Source organism: Ahaetulla prasina, chromosome 3, assembly GCF_028640845.1.
Source record: "Ahaetulla prasina isolate Xishuangbanna chromosome 3, ASM2864084v1, whole genome shotgun sequence".
In the NCBI taxonomy this organism is placed as follows: Eukaryota; Metazoa; Chordata; class Lepidosauria; order Squamata; family Colubridae; genus Ahaetulla; species Ahaetulla prasina.
Window position 1 is genome coordinate 4,265,918 of NC_080541.1, and position 13,517 is coordinate 4,279,434.

Consider the following 13,517-nt stretch of genomic DNA (forward strand, 5'->3'; position numbering starts at 1 on the left):
GCAAAATATGAGAGAAAATTTTATAAGATGTTTTATAGATGGCATTTAGACCCCCAAAAATTGTCATGTATGTATCCTAATGTACAGGCTAAATGCTGGAGATGTGATTGTGAAGATGCTACTTATTATCATATATGGTGGACTTGTAAAAAAGTTAAAGCATTTTGGATTAAAGTATGGTGGATCATGCAGAATATTTTGAAAAGAAGATTAAGTTTACCCGCAGTTCTTTTTACTAGGAATAATTATGGATTGTACAGCTATAGAGACTAAATTGATTCTGAACTTAATAACAGCCAAGACTTTTGATTGCTCAATATTGGAAGAAAGAAGAATTACCTACAATTGAAGAATGGACTCTTAAAGTATCAAATCTGGCAGAAATGGCAAAAATTTCTGCTTACTTGAAAGACTATACACAAGAAAAATATATTTTAGAATGGAAAATGTGGATTGATTATATTCAAAATAAGTATCAGATAAAAAAATATCAAATAGCATATGAGTAAATTTAGGAAATAATTTGTATTAGATATATTTTTGAAGGAGAGGGGAATTGAGAGTGTGAATAAGCGTGGAGAGACTAGAGATTATAATTTAGGAATTATTTTAGATTATGATTGTTAGTTTTGATACCCTGCATTTTGTTCTGGGAAGTCGGGGTGGGGGGTGGGGGGTAAAGGGGAAGGGAATTGGGGGGTTGAGGTTAGTGATGGAGTGATGGTTAATGTACAGGGATTATTGAAGATGTATAAATATAATTAATGTAGGGTCGGGTCTGACCAGTTGCCATTTTAGAACGGTGGGGAGGGAAAAAAGAAAGAGTAGGAGGTAGGAAAGAGGAGAAGAGGAAGGAAGAGGGGGAGAAGAGGGAGAAGAGTGTAGGGTGGAGGGAGGAGAGGAGGTAGATAAGAGAAGGAGAGGAAGGTTTGGAAAGTAAAGAAGGTAGAAGAGGAAGAAGGTTAAAAGGGGTGGTGACTGGGCAGGCCCGACTAATTGTATATAACTGTACATTGGATGAATTATTTGATAAGATTGTAAAAATAAAACTTTTTTATAAAAAAAAAAAAAAATGATCTTCTAGAGACAGCCGTTCATCCAGGAGGACGCCTAAGTTGCGCACCCTCTCCATCGGGGCCAATGACTCGCCACCGATGGTCAGCCGCGGATTTAGCTGACTGTACCGGGATGCCGGCATCCACCGCCATTCTGTCTTGGAGGATTGAGCTTGAGCCTATTTCTCCCCATCCAGACCGACGCCTCGAGGCAGCGGGACAGCACTTCGATAGCTTCGCTGGGGTGGTCCGGTGTAGAAAAGTACAGCTGGGTGTCATCCGCATACAGCTGGTACTTCACACCGAAACCACTGATGATCTCACCCAGCGGCTTCATGTAGATGTTAAACAGAAGGGGCGAGAGGATCGACCCCTGCGGCACCCCACAAGTGAGGCGCCTCGGGGCCGACCTCTGCCCCCCCGTCAACACCGACTGCGGCCGGGCGGAGAGATAGGGGGGGGACCACCGATAAACGGTGCCTCCCACTCCCAATCCCTCCCACCCGCGCAGCAGGGTACCATGGTCGATGGTATCGAAAGCCGCTGAGAGGTCTAATAGGACCAGGGCAGAGGAGCAACCCCTATCCCTGGCCCTCCAGAGATCATCCACCAACGCGACCAAAGCCGTCTCCGTGCTGTAGCCGGGCCGAAAACCGGACTGGAACGGGTCTAGATAGACAGTTTCATCCAGGTGCAAGGGAAATTGATATGCCACCATACTCTCTACAACCTTCGCCGCGAAGCGAAGGTTGGAGACCGGACGATAATTACCTAAAACAGCCGGGTCCAGGGACGGCTTCTTAAGGAGGGCCTCACCACCGCCTCTTTCAAGGCGGCCGGAAGACACCTCCACCAAAGAAGCGGTCGTAATCGCCTGGAGCCAGCCTCGTGTCACCTCTCGAGTGGCCAGCACCAGCCAAGAGGGCACGGGTCCAGTAAACACGTGGTGGCATTCAACCTACCCAACAACCTGTCCATGTCCTCGGGAGCCACAGGGTCAAACTCATCCCAAACAATGTCACCAAGACCACCCTCAGCATCTCACCTGGATCACTGCAATCTTGGTCCAGACCATCCCGGTTGAACGATTTTATCGTATAGATAACCGTTAAACTCCTCAGCACGTCCCTGCAACGGGTCATCCCGCCCCTGGTGTAGGAGGAGCGAGTCACCCAAACAGGGCGGCTGGGCGGTTATCTGCCGATGCAATGAGGGAGGAGGCGTAGCTACGCCTCGCTTCCCTCAATGCCACTAGGTAAGTCCTAGTATAGGACTTCACTAGTGTCCGATCAGCTTCCGAACGGCTAGACCTCCAGAGACTCTCCAGGCGTCTTCTCCGGCGCTTCATCCTCTCAGCTCCTCGGAGAACCAAGGAGCCGGTTGGGACCTGCGCCGGGTCAGAGGCCGCAGGCACGACACGGTCTAAGGCCCCGCCGCCCGTTCCCAGGCCGCAACAAGTTCCTCAGTCGAGCCGTGAGCCAGACCTCAGGAAATGGCCCAAGCTCCGTCCGAACCCATCCGGTCCATCAGGCGCCTGGGACGGAACCAACGTGTCGGCTCCGTCTCCCTGCGGTGGTGAATGGCGGTCAGAAAGTCCAGGCGAAGAAGAGAGTGATCTGACCATGACAAAGGTTCAATGACTAATTCCTTTAAGTCCAGATCTCTCAACCACTGACCAGAGAGAAAAATCAGGTCCAGAGTGCCACCCCCAATGTGAGTAGGGCCATCAACTACTTGGGTCATGTCCAAGGCCGTCATGGAAGCCATGAACTCCCGAGCTGCCGTCGATGACGAGCCGGACGATGGCAAGTTAAAGTCCCCCATGACTAAAAGTCTGGGGGTCTCAACTGCCACCCCAGCCAGCACCTCCAGGAGCTCGGGCAGGGCAGCTGTCACGCAGCAAGGAGCCAGGTACGTGATCAGCATACCCATCTGACACCTATGACCCCATCTCACAAAGAGGATTCGCACCCGCAATCTGAGGTACAGTGGTCTCCCTCGGCTCTAGACTCTCTAATCACAACCGCCACCCCCTCCCCTACCCTGGGCCCTCGGCTGATGGAATGCACGGAACCCCGGCGGGCTCAGCTCAACCAGGGGCACGCCCCCTTCAGTGCCCAACCAGCTCTCCGTAATGCCCATAAGGTCCGCGGAACCCCCCTGTATAAGATCACAGACAAGGGGCTTTGTTCACCACGGACCGGGCATTGCACAACATCAGCCAGAGGCCCAAGCTCTGAGGATCCTGACCATCCGGGAACGGAGAAGTCCAAGGGTCGGAGCGCGTGATCGCTTTCAAACATCGAACACGCGCTCCCGAAACTTGGTATGACCCCTCGCTTCCGCCATACCTGCCTCTCCCACTTACCGTGTCGATAGAACCACCCTCACAAATAGGAACACGCCTCCCCCATAACCTCTGGACCTGATAAAGAAAACCATGAGCATGTGCAGGAACTGGCCCCCTACCCGACGGGTTACCCCCATTACCCGCCCTTACCCTCCCACCCCTTAAAAATTCCCTCTCTAAAAAACCCCACAAGCCCTTCTTTTTCGCATGCCACCTCTGTGGGTCCCAAGACCCGTCATAGAGGCCGGCCCTCGGTAATGTGGCGGGCCATTCCTGCGAGGCGGGGGCACCTCGCAGGCGCAAGAGTTCCTGTGGCGAATAACGCATAGAATCGACCGTCAGCTGACTATGTCCCATTTGGCAGCTAAGATGTTATGCTGAGATGTTTTTCTGGGGTCCAGTAACAGATGGAATAAAAGAGACAGGCAGTCCGTCCTGGAAAGATGTAAAAATCCATTTATATCCTGGTGGATTAGCAGACAAAAGATCGTAAACCGTCTCAACCCATCTACCAGGTAGATGTTCCGCTGGACCGGAGTGTGCCGTCTGCGGGAGAGATGTTCCAGCAGTCCAGGAAGGAGGTCCGGGAGTGGGGGTAAAGGGTAGCCACAATGTCAGCTGGAGAATACACCTTCCTGCCCCACGCCTCAACATGGTCGTCATGTCCATCACTTGCCCCCACCCTCAGTGGGAGAGATGATCCAACAAGCTGGAAACCAGAAGCCCAAGGAGGCGTAGTCCAGGGGTGCAAACAAGGCGCAGCTGAATAAGCGCCATCTCAGCTGAAAAACATGCAGCCCCCTCCCCCCATCTCCACAAGGCCGCCTTCACCAGTCCGCCAAGCCTCCACCGCCGACGGAAAAGATGTTTTGGAAAAGCGAGGGCCAAAGTGCCGAGCCACGCAACCCGGGCGTCGCAGCGAAGCTGGCATCCGCCGCCCCCTCCACGCCTCCACATGGCCGTTCGTCTCCCACCGCTCACCCTGTAACCAACAGGGAGATGCCAACAAGAGCGGGGGAGCCGAGTCCATGAGGCTTAATCCGGGGTGGGTGTCGCCTGATGGAAGCGGTAGCGGCGCTAGAAACACACGCCGCTCACCGCCAAACAGCTGAGAACAGCTGAGGGCCGGCCGGCCGCCCACGCACCTCCGCAGGGCCGCCATCTTCGCCTGCCCCGTCTCCAGTTTCTCCGGCCTCCAGCGCAGCAACCGCGGGTTCAAGGAGGTCCAAAGACCCCACCTGCGATTGCTGGGGTGTAAAATTCACCGGGCCGGGGGGTGCCAGCGGCATAGGCGACAACAGGACATCGCCATCAGCCAGGGATCTCGCCAGCCGCTGATCCGGCGTTTCAGTAAGCCGCCATCTTGCGCATGCGTAGAAGGAAGATTCAGGAAGTCTTCACATTATGACCTCCTCCTCTTTGTGGAAGCCCCTGAGATTGTTGTGTCTGCGCCCCCCGAGCTGGGCCTGCTGCCAGAAAGTGACTTGGACAGTGAGGGGGAAGGGCCATCAGGACTTACCTCGGTAGCACTGGCTTCCCTGGCTCAGCTCCAGGAACCAGAGGCAGGCAAGGTGGAGGAGATAATGAGGCCTCCATCTCCTGACTCTTCCCCCCCCAGGCCACGCCTGCAGACCCAGCTGATAGCAATCAGGCTTGGTTTCGTAGGCAGGGGAGGAAGGAACAACAGAAGCAGGGGTGGGGCAGGCCTAGGAAGTGCTGAGTCATGGAGCCACACCCCACAGGATATAAAAGGCAGCCAGAGCTGCTGTGTCTCTTTGTAACAGGCAAATCCACTGATTAAGAGTTGAAATTTGTTTCTAGGTAACTCACCAGCGTCGTGGAAGATAACGGAGGCTCTTGGCAGACGCTGGCTATTCTGCTGCCAGAGCTGATAGTGACGGCTAATTAAGCAATCATTCAGACGGAGGCGAAGGAGGACAGAACAGAGATATTGGACGACTGCTATCATGTTTCCCCTGGTCCTTCTCTTCGTTAAACTAAACCTACTCAATTCATGCAATCATTCTTTGTATGTCTTAGTCTCCAGTCCCATAATCATCTTTGTTTCTCTTCTCTGCATTTTTTCTAGAGTCTCAACATCTTTTTTATTTATTTTATTTTATTTATTTTTATTTGCATTTATATCCCGCCCTTCTCCGAGGACTCAGGGCGGCTTACACTATGTCAAGCAATAGTCTTCATCCATTTGTATATTATATACAAAGTCAACTTATTGCCCCCAACAATCTGGCTCCTCATTTTACCTACCTTATAAAGGAGGGAAGGCTGACTCAACCTTGGGCCTGGTGGGACTTGAACCTGCAGTAATTGCAAGCAGCTGCTGTTAATAACAGACTGTCTTACCAGTCTGAGCCACCAGAGGCCCAGACCCGATTTTTTACATCGTGGTGATCCCAACTGGATGCAGGATTCCAGGTGTGACCTTACCATTTTCTTGTTTTCAACATAACCTATTTTGTGTCTGAATTCCCCTTGATCCTTACCATCTGTTCCATTAGCCCATATGGTATGGCGCACATTATCAAAAGCTTGGTTTTGATAAAGAATTAAAAGCTTGATAAAGAACTAGGTTGCAATCAGTGATACTATGTTTTGAGGCAGTCTTTACATTATTAGGGTCATTTTTAACACCCTGGTTTCAAGGTGACTTGAAGGTTTGTCTAATTCTCCTTTGATACTTGTTCATTTCCTATGATTAAAAGGGAAAAAAAATCTATTTCCAAGAAAGGTTTTGTGAAGATAATGGAACCTGCAGAGATGGCTAAATCAGTGCTTTTGATTAGACAAAAAAAAAATATTCAACATTTAGGGCTGATGGAAAAACCCCTTTTTTTTAATTTGCATTTATATCCTGCCCTTCTCCGAAGACTCAGGGCGACTTACATTGTGTAAGGCAATAGTCTCATTCTATTTGTATATTTATATACAAAGTCAACTTATTGCCCCCCCAACAATCTGGCTCCTCATTTTACCTACCTTATAAAGGATGGAAGGCTGACTCAACCTTGGGCCTGGTAGGACTTGAACCTGCAGTAATTGCAAGCAGCTGCTGTTAATAACAGACTGTCTTACCAGTCTGAGCCACCAGAGGCCCAGACCCGATTTTTTACATCGTGGTGATCCCAACTGGATGCAGGATTCCAGGTGTGGCCTTACCATTTTCTTGTTTTCAACATAACCTATTTTGTGTCTGAATTCCCCTTGATCCTTACCATCTGTTCAATTAGCGCATATGGTATGGCGCACATTATCAAAAGCTTGGTTTTGATAAAGAATTAAAAGCTTGATATAGAACTGGGTTGCAATCAGTGATACTATGTTTTGAGGCAGTTTTTACATTATTAGGGTCATTTTTAACACCCTGATCTCAAGGTGACTTGAAGGTTTGTCTAATTCTCCTTTGATACTTGTTCATTTCCCATGATTAAAAGGAAAAAAAAATCTATTTCCAAGAAAGGTTTTGTGAAGATAATGGAACCTGCAGAGATGGCTAAATCAGTGCTTTTGATTAGACAAAAAAAATATATCAACATTTAGGGCTGATGGAAAAACCCCTTTTTTTAAATTTACATTTATATCCTGCCCTTCTCTGAAGACTCAGGGCGGCTTACATTGTGTAAGGCAATAGTCTCATTCTATTTGTATATTTATATACAAAGGCAACTTATTGCCCCCCCAACAATCTGGGTCCTCATTTTACCTACCTTATAAAGGATGGAAGGCTGAGTCAACCTTGGGCCTGGTGGGACTAGAACCTGCAGTAATTGCAAGCAGCTTTGTTTAATAACAGGCTTCTTACAGCCTGAACCACACCGCGGCCCTTATAAACCTTTTACATAAAATAAGAAAAAATACACTTATGACCTATGCTTTTGATGATTGGGGAAAAATAGATAAAAAGGGGAGCTTTTTTTTGTAATCTTATAGCCAAAGATAATTTTGTAATCATATTTTGACGCAAAGAAAATCGGAAATAATTTTCTTTCATTTTCCTTTCTAACTTTTCTTTCTGTATTTTTTTCTTTTTTTCCCTCCCCCAAAATATGTATTTTTGAAAAGCTGAGAGAGGGAATCTCTGAGCGGGAAAGAAAGAAGAGTGAAGAATTTAGGGAAGGTGCTTGCTTAAAAATACAAATATAAAATATTCTCCAAAACATCCAAAGGCAGAGCAATGGATGGGAACTGATCAAAAAGAGAACCAACCTACCGTGTTTCCCCAAAAATAAGACCCTGTCTTATATTTTTTTTGAACCCTGAACTAAGTGATTTGGTCTTACTGCCATGTGCTCAAAAGCCCGATTGGGCTTATTATCAGGAGTTGTCTTATTTTGGGAGAAACAGGGTAGAAATAAGGAGGAATTTCCCTTAATAATAATCCCAAAAATTTTACAGTGTGCAGAAATGGACAGGATGACGTTAGAAATTAAGGAAAGGGAAGAGTCGGAATATTACGAAGTGTGGAATAAATTATATGATTGGTTGGAAAAAAGAAATCAAAATTATAAATTGGATTGTTAACCTAACTAAGTTAAAATTCCTCCTTATTTCTACCCTGTCGACTGGAGACCCCCAGGGGGAGGGCCTTCTCTGTGGGGGCTTCAGCCCTCTGGAACGAGCTACCCCCAGGGTTACACCGACTCCCTGACTTCTGGGTCTTCCGGCGTGAGTTGAAGACTCTTTTATTTCATCGTGCAGGACTGGCCTAATAGTTTTTTAATAGTTTTTTAATGGGGTTTTTAATAGTTTTTAGAATTTTCAGCCTATTTAAATTAATCTTTTAAATCTGTTTTTAATTTTTGTATTGGTTGTTCTTAGGTGGCTGTAAACCGCCCTGAGTCCTTCGGGAGAAGGGCGGTATAGAAATTGAAATAATAAATAAAAATAAAATGAAATAAAATTAGGAAATGTAAATTATTGGCTTTGTAAATAGAAACCAATGTAAATATAAGTATATAGAGGACTGAGTAAAAAAAGAACAGAGAATATATAACATTGCCGATACGACACACTGTAAAATATGTAATGCTATGTTTGTTATGTGTTTTTAATGTGGTTTTTTTTTTGTGTGTATGCGTGTGTTTTTTATTTTGTTTTTAAGGGTGAAAACCTTAATAAAAATTATTTTTAATTTTTTTTTAAAAAAAGGAGGAATTTCCCTGACAGTTAGAACAATTAAGCAGTGGAACGACTTGCCTCTAGAAGTTGTGGGTGCTCCAACACGGGAGGTATAAAAGAGATTGGACAACCATTTAATCAGTTACAGAGTTGGAAGGGACCTTGGAGGTCATCTAGTCCAACCCCCTGCTCAATTTCTCTGGAATGATGTAAGGCAGGGGTGTCCAAACTTGGCCCTTTGAAGAGTGGTGGACTTCAACTCCCAGAATTCCCCAGCCAGCATGAGCTATAAACATGAGCAAGTTGCTTGCTGGGGAATTCTGGGAGTTGAAGTCCACCACTCTTCAAGGGGCCAAGTTTGGACATCCCTGATGTAAGGTCTCCTGCTAGATGAAAGGGTTGGACTAGAAGACCTCTGAGGTCCCTTCCAATTTGTTTATTCTGTTATTCTGAATCTAAAAAGAATCCGGCAGGTAAAACCAAGTTTCATTCTCACAACCCGATGGGAGATGAAAAGTGCACCCAGAAAGTTGCGCGCTTTGTTCCTCCAAAGGAATTTATCTGTTCGACTCCACTTCCTCATTATTCCGTCCAATGAGTCCACTTCCTTCACTAACCCATAGTATCAATTTATATGCTAATGGGACTCTGGTTTGTAATTCAAGGCAGGTCCTGCCCAGGCAAGGGACGGAGAGCGAAGGAGGCTCCATCCCTCAAAGGAGATTGCCGAGGCTCGTGAAAACAAAAAAAGGCATCAAATCCAAAAATAATTGGATCGTTGATAGAGTTCATCCCTGCAGATTAAGCCGCTGTTTCATTTCGACTTTCACCTGTTTGTCAGGAGACTTTTGAAAGTGGTTTGTGATTAGTTAAGCCCGGCAGAGGAGAAGGAGGGAGAGGGAACACAGAACACAGAATGCCAGGTTTGGATGGAAGGGACCTTGGCGGTCAGTAAAGTCTTCCACTTAGGCAATAAAAACCAAAAGTACACATCTAGACTGGGTGAAACCAGGCTTAATGGCAGTAACTGCGAGAGGGATCTTGGAGTTTTAATGGACATCCAGCTAAATGTGTGCAGTGTGTAGCAGCTGCCAAAAAACCCAACACAGTTCTGGGCTGCATAAACAGAGGGATAGAATCAAGATCACGTGAAGTGTTAATACCACTTTATAATGCCTTTGTAAGGCCACACTTGGAATATTGCATCCAGTTTTGGTCGCCACGATGTAAAAAAGATGCTGAGACTCTAGAACAACAGTTCTCAACCTGTGGGTCGCGACCCCGTTGGGGGTCGAATGACGATTTGCCAGGGGTCACCTAAAAACATCGGAAATATGGGAAGTATACTTGCGAGTCGAAGAATCGCACTCCAATGGTCGACTCCACAAGCCAGCTGCAGGCTCTTCAAATCGCTATCCGAATTCGGCTTCAGGCGCGATGAATTAAAAAAGAGAGAAATCTTTGCTCTGATGTCTCCCTCTCAAGCCAGCTGTAATCACTCGCAATCGCTAGCCTAATCTGGCTTCAGGCGCGATAAACTTAATAGGGGAGGAGTCTCCGCTTGTCGTGTCCCACTCCTCCTCTGACGGCCGGGTCGGGGAAGTCCATATCAAGCATGCCTCTGCAGCTTTGCCAAAGTTCTGTCAGAGTTCTCAGGGCAGGCAGGAGACCAGGATGTGACTTCAGCAATCCAAATTAGACTTTGCCTGACTCAAAGAATGCCAGAAAGCAGAACCTTTATATAGGCCATGGGGTGTGGCCCCATGACTCAGCACTTATCCAGGCCTGCCCCTCCCTTCCTTTTGCTGACATCGCCTCTCCACTCTCCGGAAGTGTGGGTCCCTCCAGCCTCCAGCTGTCAGCAATTTCAGCTCGTGACTGGCTTCACATTCCCCAGGCTCACATGCTGTGGGGGAGGGGCCCAGCTGCTCTGTTTGTCCGGGCATGGTGCCAGGACTGGGGGCTGGAGGCATATCAGACCATTCGTCTTGCTCGAACTGTCCGGGCATGGTGCCAGGACTGGGGGCTGGAGGCATGCCAGGACATTCTTCTATACTATCAGTGTCTGGCAGGAGATGAGAGGGGCCCGGCTGCGGCGAGGGGGGCGAGTGAGGCACAACACTGCTTTAATGCCTCCATCCTCAAGGCAATCGCAAGCAGTTCAGTTCGCTAGCCAATACGGCTTCAGGCGCGATAAATTCAAAACGAAAATAATTTTACGGTTGGGGTCGCCACATCGTGGGGAATTGTATTAAAGGGGTCGCCATGATCTGGCCATGGGGTGCTGATACAAACAGGGTCCGGCTGCTCTGGTCCTTCTCACCTGTCATTTCCTGATTTCCTACCACATACACACAAAGCTTTATTCCCCTTTCATCCTTCCCTTCTTCCCTCTTTCATCCTTTCCCCCTTCTTCCCTCTTTCATCCTTCCCTTCTTCTCTCTTTCATCCTTTCCCCCTTCTTCCCTCTTTCATCCTTCCCTTCTTCCCTCTTTCATCCCTTCCCCCTTCTTCCCTCTTTCATCCTTTCCCCCTTCTTCCCTCTTTCATCCTTCCCTTCTTCCCTCTTTCATCCTTCCCTTCTTCCCTCTTTCATCCTTTCCCCCTTCTTCCCTCTTTCATCCTTCCCTTCTTCCCTCTTTCATCCCTTCCCCCTTCTCCCCCTTTTCATCCTTCCCTTCTTCCCTCTTTCATCCTTCCCTTCTTCCTCTTTCATCCTTCCCTTCTTCCCTCTTTCATCCTTCCTTCTTCCTCTTTCATCCTTTCCCCTTCTTCCCTCTTTCATCCTTCCCTTCTTCCCTCTTTCATCCTTCCCCCTTCTTCCCTCTTTCATCCTTCCCTTCTTCCCTCTTTCATCCTTCCCTTCTTCCCTCTTTCATCCTTTCCCCCTTCTTCCCTCTTTCATCCTTCCCTTCTTCCCTCTTTCATCCTTTCTCCCTTCTTCCCTCTTTCATCCTTTCTCCCTTCTTCCCCTCTTTCATCCTTCCCTTCTTCTCTCTTTCATCCCTTCTGTGGTGACCCGGGGCATGACACAAAGGCAACACAGCCAGAGAACCGATATGAGTCCCTTTATTATCACCAACTGTGCCCCCAATGTCCCTTTCAACTCTCCAGCCTGGAGAGAGCTCTTCCACCAACCTGTCATAGTCTGTTGCAAACAGAAAACTTTCGACTAAAAATCCAACAAGGTAAGACAAGGTAATTAATCGGGCAGGGCAAGCAAAATAGGGAATTCCAGAAGTGAAGTAGCATGGCAGTAAATCAAATAGTTGGGAGGATGCCAGGAACTCAGATAAACACCAGATGAACTCAGCGTTTGTTCCCAACAACCGCTCCTGCCATTTGCCTTTCCTTTTAAACTCCATCAACAGCTGTGCCTTGTAAAGAGGGTCAGGTCCCTTTCCTCCCTTGTAAGCCACGCAACCCTTGTTGCTCTCTTCTCCATTCCTCCCTGCGCTGCCTAGGATGAGGAGGGGGTGGGCCTTGGTCTTCATCTAAACCCCCCTCTCCCTTGTTCTACTTCTCCCCTGCTTTGCCCAGCCTGACTTTGCACTTCCCCAGTTTCTTCCACAGCCAACGGATCCACTTTCTTACTCTCTGTCAGCTATTCCTCTTCCCCTTCGGATTCAGACTCCGACAGGGGCATGACACTTTCCCCCTTCTTCCCTCTTTCATCCTTTCCCCCTTCTTCCCCCTTTCATCTCCCCCCACCACCTTCTAGCTTTTGATGGAGGGATGCTTGTGAGCCACCTAGCCAAAACAGGCAGAGCTGACATTATTTGAAAAGCCATTTTTTCTCAGTTCCATGCACCAGAACCTGCAGAGGAGAGAGGCATGAGATGTTATGGGTCCTCTCTCTTAAGGAGCCCCATCTGCAGCAGCATGAAGAAGGGCCTTCTTCGTGGTGGTGCTCTGACCCAGCTCCCCAAACATGACAAAACGTCTGAATTCAATCAATGATTCCTTTATTAAGAGTGCCAGCAGCCCAGGCAAAAATTTTCTCTCTTCAGCAGACTAACAAGTTAGTCCAGCAGGGAGATGAGTAATTGTCTGTCACAACTATTCATCTCTGCCCCCTGCCTTTTATCCCAAGATCTAGGGTGGGGTTTCACTAGCAGCGGTGGCTTTTCCATCCCAAGGACCGGCTCATAGATTTCCACTGCTCTCCTCTCCTCTGCCTTATTCATCAGGCACTGGACCCAGCTGTTCCTCCTTCTCCTCATCAGCCAGCTCCAGACCTGGGGGCTATTGACACTTCGTCTGAGGGCTCATGGACGGCCCAGACTCCGCCTCTGTCTGTCTCTCTGACAGCTCCATTCCCTCTCCCCACTCAGAGTTCTCAGGTTGTGTTGGGAATCATTATGGCAATGGTCAGATAATTTTGCTTTGCATTATAAACCTGTAGACAAGAAAACTAGCAAGCAGAAAGTGTAGCTGAATTATACGTGTATTTCTGTATATCCTGTTCCAACCACATAACCATTAACTGTGATGTTTCCATGTCTCGCTGCACTTGAACATTCTGTAACAGGAAAAGTTCTGTAGAAATGTGCCCAGACCTGCTGTTGCAAACTGCTCAGAAACGCTAACCGCAGAGCCTGTCTGGATAACACCGGACATGATATGAAAACTGCTTTGCACACATAGAATATCCATCTTACTCAGCTTTGCTTGCAAACATATTGCCATATATGTATATTCCAACCCAATGTGTCAATTTATGTGTGGTTAATCAAGATCACATGCTTGCCTTCTGAAACTCTGTAACCCACCCCTAACAAACCTCAATAAAAGAGTTTGTCTCGGGCTAGCTCAGGGCTCGCTCACCCCGAGGAGAATTGGACTCCGTATCTTCGTTCTCACTCCGTCCAGCGCGGGGACTGCCCGGACCCTCTTATGGCGAGCCCGCTGGCCGCGAGAAACGCCACAAGGTTGCCTTGATGAGGACCCTGACTCCAACACCTCCTCCTCTGATT